General features: G+C 47.7%; 1 pseudogene across 1 annotated transcript; it reads right to left on the bottom strand.

The window, feature by feature from the left end:
- Positions 1-2,104: 2,104 nt before the first annotated feature.
- On the bottom strand, positions 2,105-2,929 carry LOC308648185 (large ribosomal subunit protein mL42-like; annotated as a pseudogene). Its single transcript has 2 exons — positions 2,745-2,929; positions 2,105-2,531 (listed from the first exon to the last, which is right to left on the bottom strand). The product of its transcript is annotated as a large ribosomal subunit protein mL42-like (transcript).
- Positions 2,930-6,676: the final 3,747 nt, after the last annotated feature.

Below are 6,676 nucleotides of genomic sequence, written 5' to 3'. Positions count from 1 at the left end.
ATAGGTCTGTACTCTGCTGGGGGTGGGAGAAAACGGACCCACAGCTCTGCGGGTTTGCCTCCTGGGGACAGAGCACTGCTGGCCCGGGCCATCTCCCACTCCTGGCACTTGACCCCATCTTTCCACTGGGGCCCAGGCTTTGGGACAGCCTTGCCCTTGTGAAGGGGAGTGGCAGAGCCCGAGCTGAACAGTTAAGAGAGGCAGCTTGGAGCCTCCTCCCCTGGGAGCCCCACTTGCCCTCCCTCCAGTTCCTTCTTGCTGGGGCCACCAACTTACCACCAGTAACTAGGTCCTGGCCTTGTCCGCCATGCCTTATTCTCTGTCCTCTTCTGCTAAGAACTAAGTCTGGGTGCCCATCTTCCAGGCTGGAGCCCCATTTCCTCAGTTTTCTGGCTCTCAAGCTGCCTTCTCCCTCCAGCCTGTGTGGCCTCTGGGCTCCATGCCTCATGGCATGACCATGGTTAATGCACCCACAAACCCAGAAGGCTCAGTGCCCGCCCACAGCCCATACAGCCCATGGGAACATTTCCATGTCATTACAATCAGAAGGAAGAAAAACTTTTGGTTGCAAAAAAATGTTTTAATATACAATATTAGCATATTCACTTTTAAACTAACACAGCTCTAAATATTTTGATGGAGAAAGGGATCCATGAAGGCCCAAGTGACCAGGGTCCAGGAAAGTCCTAATGTGGCCCTGGGTGGGGCCATAAACCTGGGAAGGCATCTGATGGACATCACGCTCCCTCGGCCGGCCTGGCTAACAAGCTGGTGAAGGCCAGGTTCCCTGGACATGTCAGTGATGGGATTCTCCTTAGAGAGCCTCATGTGAATTCTTCACTTTTTATTTCCCCTGTTAATAAAAATGTATGATGTTTACATTGTCAGAGAACAAACAGAACTATGCTTGTGTTCCATGTCTTACGAAATGGGTCTGGTGTGCTCTTGGCTGTTCCTTCATGTTCCTGGCAGTTACAGATTTGACCCCCAGTGGAATGCAGGGACAGTATATCAGGATGTCTGGGGTGAAGCGAGTGGCTCACCCCTCCATGGCTGTCCTCTATCTGGCAGGTTGATTTGTCTCTCTGCAATCCCTGCTTTGCCTTTCCTGCTGGTCTTCCTTCCATGCCCAGACCTGCCCCTGGCCTCTGTTTGTCTCCACCCCCTTCATATGTCTTCTTTCTTCAGGCCATCCCTTCCCATGTGGCCTCAGTCATAACAAAGTGCCTTAGATGGGCGACTGAACAATAGAAACCTATAATCTCACACATGTGGAGGCTAAGATACCAAGATCAAGGCGTCTATAGAGTGTGGCTTCTTCTGAGGCTTGGAGATGGCCATGCTTCCCAGTGTCTTCACATGGTCTTCTCTCTGTGTGTGTTTGGGTCCTAATCTCCTCTTAAAAGGACACCACTCATGTTGGATCAGGGCCTACTCTAATCACTACCCTTTAACTTAATTACCTCCTGAAAGCAACCCTACAAGTTGAAGCTCAGTGGTAATGTGTGAGGCCCTGGGTTCCATCACCAGAACTAGGCAAAAAAAAAAAAAAAAAAAAAAAAAAACACAAAAAACAAACCCTGTCTCCAAACAGTCACATTCTGAGGAAGTAGGCACTAGGACTTCCAGAAATGAATCCAAAGGGGACACAATTCGGCCCACACACGAAGAGCTGGGAGGTTGCTGGCTAGGCTGATGCTAAGGGGTGAAGTGCCACTGAGCAGCGTAGCATGGAGACCAGGAGAGAGGAGATGGCCTAGGGACAGCATGGGAGGACCAGCAGCCAGCCCCCCCTGAGAGGATTGTCTCTTGATGCTTATGAAATAGCTACCGGCACTGGGAAGGATCTAGTGCTCTTGATGTAAATGCACTTTTTTTTTTTACTTGAAGTGTGTAATAGAAACCCTCCCCTGGGCCCACTGAGCCCCCCATGCCTCTGTCCAGACTCTCCTGCCTTTTTCTTTTCTTTTTAACATATGAAAAGACATTTTATATTATTATTTTACTATATAACGTACTAGTGATTATATCAGATTGCATTTTCTCAAATGGTAAATGAGATACCTGATAACGTTTTTCTTTGATTCTCCCAAGAATCTCAATATCATCTATCTTTTGGAGAATTCCGATTCTTACCATATCTGTGATACTGTCCATGAGGATATCAACGATGCTTAGTAGTAAAGAACATTTTGCTAAGTTTTTCTATCATGGTTCCCTGCTCAAGGCGTTCACCTTTTTCTTCTAATCTGGTTTTTAGCACCTGATCATGTGTTTCTTCATTATTGTGCACAGGATCTGGTTGAGGGATTGGTTGTGTGTGTTCATGTGGGATATCCACAGAAGGGTGGTAGCATACTGTCGTCCTGCCATCAGATGTCAAAGCAAGCTCTACTTTGCAATTACAGTCATCTGGAAGACAAGAAAATGTAAATTTATAACAAACAACAGATAAAGCTTCTTTTTGAACTGGAAATAAATGCTTCAGGAAAGTTCTCTTTGATATCACCCATTTTAATGCTGTTGCTGCCCTAGTGTTATATGATTATTAGATGATATGATGAAAGACATTCTGAAGAGCAACCACCCTTAAAATCTGCTTCTAGGCACACCAATTTTTATTCCAGGAGACCTGAGTTGCCTCAATTTCGGTCCTGTGTTACACTGCCCTGCACCCTCCTGGCTGCAGAGTGCTCTTTTTCTGCCTGTTTCAACCAGAATATGATCTTTGTTCCAATAGTTACTCAATGGCCACAGCTCTAAATTCAAGAGGCGTTTCTGAAGAACCTTCTGAAGGATTCTTCTTGATGCACAAGCCCAGTGTGTGCTTATCCAGTGCTTGCTGAACATTCTTGGAAGGAGCTAATCTCCCATGGGTCTCCCCTGACAGCACCCGGCTTGTTCGCCCCCCACTTCTTGCCCTGCCCATCTGGCCGATCCCTGCCCGAAGAAGTCACATTCATTCAAAAAGCTTAAGAGGACAAGTGGGGAAAGTTAATCTTTCCAAAAAGGGATTAGTGCCTGTATTCCAAAGCCAAATGCAAATTAAAAAAGTATTTTTGAAGATAAAATGCAGCTTGGCTTTGTCTGGCCTTCAGCTGCTCTCCCTCACTACTGTTCTAGGTTTCTGTGCTGAGCTAGTCAAGTAAGAAAAGCTGAAGGATCACTTCTTAATCTTACACACTTGGGCAGCCATCCCTCTGGCTCTCCCCAACACCCTGGGACCATGAGTCCATGCCTGCATCTGTCCTGGGTTGGACGATAGCTGGGGAGACGAGGAGCTATCACTACTGTGTCATTGCTTGAAGGCAGGCCTCCCTGCCTGGGTCTCCACATGTGGATCTACTGGGAGGGACACAAAATCCCAGCCTGATGGCCAGTTAGACCTGGGCTACTTGCACAGAATAACCATGTTCCCCAAACTACCCTGAATGCAGAGTTTAAACTGAGCGAGACATGCTCCTGGTTGCCTTGCCGTTGCTAACAAGATAAACCAGCCTTCTCTCTTGTCCTGTCTTCTTCCGGGAAGTTCCTGGAACAAAGAAGAAGACTTTCTGGAAAGCTATGAGGCCTGCCCTCCCTCAGCTTGCTGACATTTCCCTGTACTCCCCCGAAACCAGACCCTTTACACTCAGTCACATTCACAGCCCCAAGGTTCTAGTAACAGAAATGTGCCCATTTCACCCACTCCTTCCAGTGGACTCTGCAAAAACCCAGAGCCTCAGAGGCTCCCTATAACTATGTTGAAGGCTCTTCTGGGGACCTCCGGGAGCTGTCTTGCTGGGTCCACTGACAGTCCTCCCGTCAGTGTTGAGGAAGAAGCATGTGAGAGTGCTGCCCGCCCACCCATGGCCTCCATGGACCCATGCTTTGCTCCCCAAGGATGCCGCTCACCTCCCCAGGCCAGGTCTTGCCCTCTCCCTGGGACCCTGGATTCTCTTCATGTTTTGTGCCCTAAGAAGACCCTTGTGAAAATAGCCACCAGGCTGTTCTTCACGAGGCAGATAAAACTCCTGGGTCAGGCTGGGCTCCACACGGTTCTTTCCACTCCTCAGATTTCCACCTCTACTCCCCAGCACCTCCACCCTAAACACATTTTTTTTAGTGTTTCCTCCTTCCTCACATAAAATAGCAAACATTCTTAAGTCTGGAGGCTGCTGGCACATGCAAATTCATCAGACATAGGTTCCAGGTTTAGGCTCAGTTGACACACCTGAAACACACACACACACACACACACACACACACAAAATGTGCATGTACCCACCTATTTCTTTCTGGAGACCCTTCCCCACCTCTGCTCTAGCTGTTCACTGCTATCACGTGGGCACCTATCATCAACCTGGGTTCTTCATGGTCTCTGGAGCAAAAAAGTAGGACATAGATCTTCCATGGAGAGCTCCCCCAATTTTCCCCATTATATTTGCATGCATATCCTTGCAATTTCAATGAGTTATGAAATTTTAGAGGGCTATCAGAAGTTACCACCCAGTTCTGACCCAGTGTCCTCCACCAAGGCCTCCTTGTGACCCAAGAAGGGGACTCTGGGAATGTAACTCAGCCTTCCTTCTGATTGCCAAAGAGTAAAACAGACAGTGATGACACTTCCTAGTAAGCTCTTTGATAATTGAGCTCTGTAATAGGCCTGTCTTGATAGACATCCAGGGACATGACAAGGGACTCACTGGTCCTCATGTAATTGAACCAGAGCCTGCCCAGTTCAGGACATGGATATGCTTGTCACCAGGAAGGAGGGGCCCTGGAAGATTGCCTCATTATCCACCTAAATCTTTCTGTGCCTCAGTTTCTCTGCTTATAAAACAGGGGTTATGTTTTTATATTTGGGGATTAAATGAGTATGTATCCTAAAAGTATTATATATTGCTTAAAACCATGCCTGGTGCATAGTCAATGTCATATAAATGTTAGTCAAGAGAGTAATTAGAAGTCGGAAAGTTTAACATCAGGAATTATTGGGCTGAGAGCAGTAAAAGCACATGCTTAGCATGTGTAAAGCCCTCGGATTGATCCCCAGGAGCAAAAGAAAGAAAAATAAATTATTAACTCTAATTTAGGATTGGAGTAACATGAAAGAATTTAGGAATAGCAAGCTGAGCACAATGGTGCACACTTGTAACCCAGGCAACTCAGGAGGCCGAGGCAGCAGGATGACCAATTCCAGGCCTATTTAGTGAGACCCTATCTCAAAATAAAAAATGAAAGGGCTATGGATGTAGCTCAGCGGTGGAGGCCTCTAGGTTCATACACATACACACACACACACAAGAATATAGGAACAGTAGATAGAAGGAGCAGTCATTAAACCAACGGCTAAGACACTGCACACAAGGAAGACAAGGAAGAGACCCCAACACCAAGCCTGAGACCTGGACCTTATCAGAGGGCATGGCTGGGGTTTGCTGTGACATAGGAGTCACTGTGGTGCCATGCCTGTGGAACTTGCTGGAAATGTGCCCTGGAGAGGGCTGGGGAAAGCTGTCTAGGAGGATGTGTCTTGCCCCAGCAGGGCTGTTTGCTGATGTTTTGGGTGCTCTTGGCTGCCACACCCTGCAGGAACTCTGCACTGGGCAAGTCACCCAGGCTGCAGAGGCAGAAGCTAGACCTGGTGAATCCACCAGTGCTGGCTGCAGGACCCTGCGAGTGGGCACCTCCTCCTCTCACAGTGTCTCTAGCACCCTCTGCTCACAGTGCCTTCGTGCCAGCTTCCAGAGCAAAATACTTGAAGTGCCCAGATTGGATTTCACAGAGTAGGCAAAACGGAAGAATGAAGCCGAGAGGCACTAAGTCAACCACTGGCAGGTTTTTGCTGTTATTTTTACAATTGTGCAGTGTTTCCATCAGCACTCTAGGAAGTTAGGGACAGAAACAGAGGGAAAAATCTGGAAGAACTCCAAGCTTCACCATGCTAGGACCAGGGTTGGAGGCACACAGACAATGTTCTGTGCTTATCACAGGCTTTTGGAGAGCAGAGCACCCTAGAGAGGCACGGGAGGGGCTCTGAAGATGGAGGGGGTGTTAGAACAGGGCAAGAGGCATTTGGTCCCAGCCAAGCTCTGGGATTTGGATGTTTCTGGAGGCCTCGCTTATGAGGTAAGGCCCTGAAAAAGACAATAAGTTGCAGGATTTTGTTGAGGTAAACTTGGAATTGTGGTGTATTTGCAGGGGAGATCTGTTTCCTTGTTTTGCCAATGGAAACTGGATTGGAGGTAAAAGTATAACAGGGATACCATTGACCAAGCCAGAACAGAGGCCCAGTAGGACAAGAAGATGTGGGTGGCGAGTTACTACTTATTGGTGGTGGGAAGGGAGAACAAAAATATTTGATTATGTTGCCCATGGTCACCCAAAGGCCCCTGAGAATCAGGCCTTCCTTGAAATTGACTAAATTCTCAACAAACTGCCTTGAACAGTGGAACCTGAAGCAGACCTCAGAATTCTGTGTCCTTGCTACAAATGTCTGGGCGTAGAACAGGACAGAACCTGGAGTAGCGTGGAAATGCAGATCCTTAGGCCCTGCCCTGACCTGGAGAGTCAGAACCCATGTCTTCCAGTCCCTACCTGACTTTATCCATTAAGGTTCTAGTGGCACTGCTCAGTTCCTGCTTCATAATTTTGGGATACCAGAGCAAAATGAAAGCGTGAGGTCCCTTGTTAA

The sequence above is a fragment of the Spermophilus citellus genome (genome assembly GCF_964194105.1).
Source record: "Spermophilus citellus genome assembly, chromosome: 4".
In the NCBI taxonomy this organism is placed as follows: Eukaryota; Metazoa; Chordata; class Mammalia; order Rodentia; family Sciuridae; genus Spermophilus; species Spermophilus citellus.
Note: the sequence above shows the minus strand (reverse complement) of the source record. Positions and strands in the feature narration are given on the sequence as shown.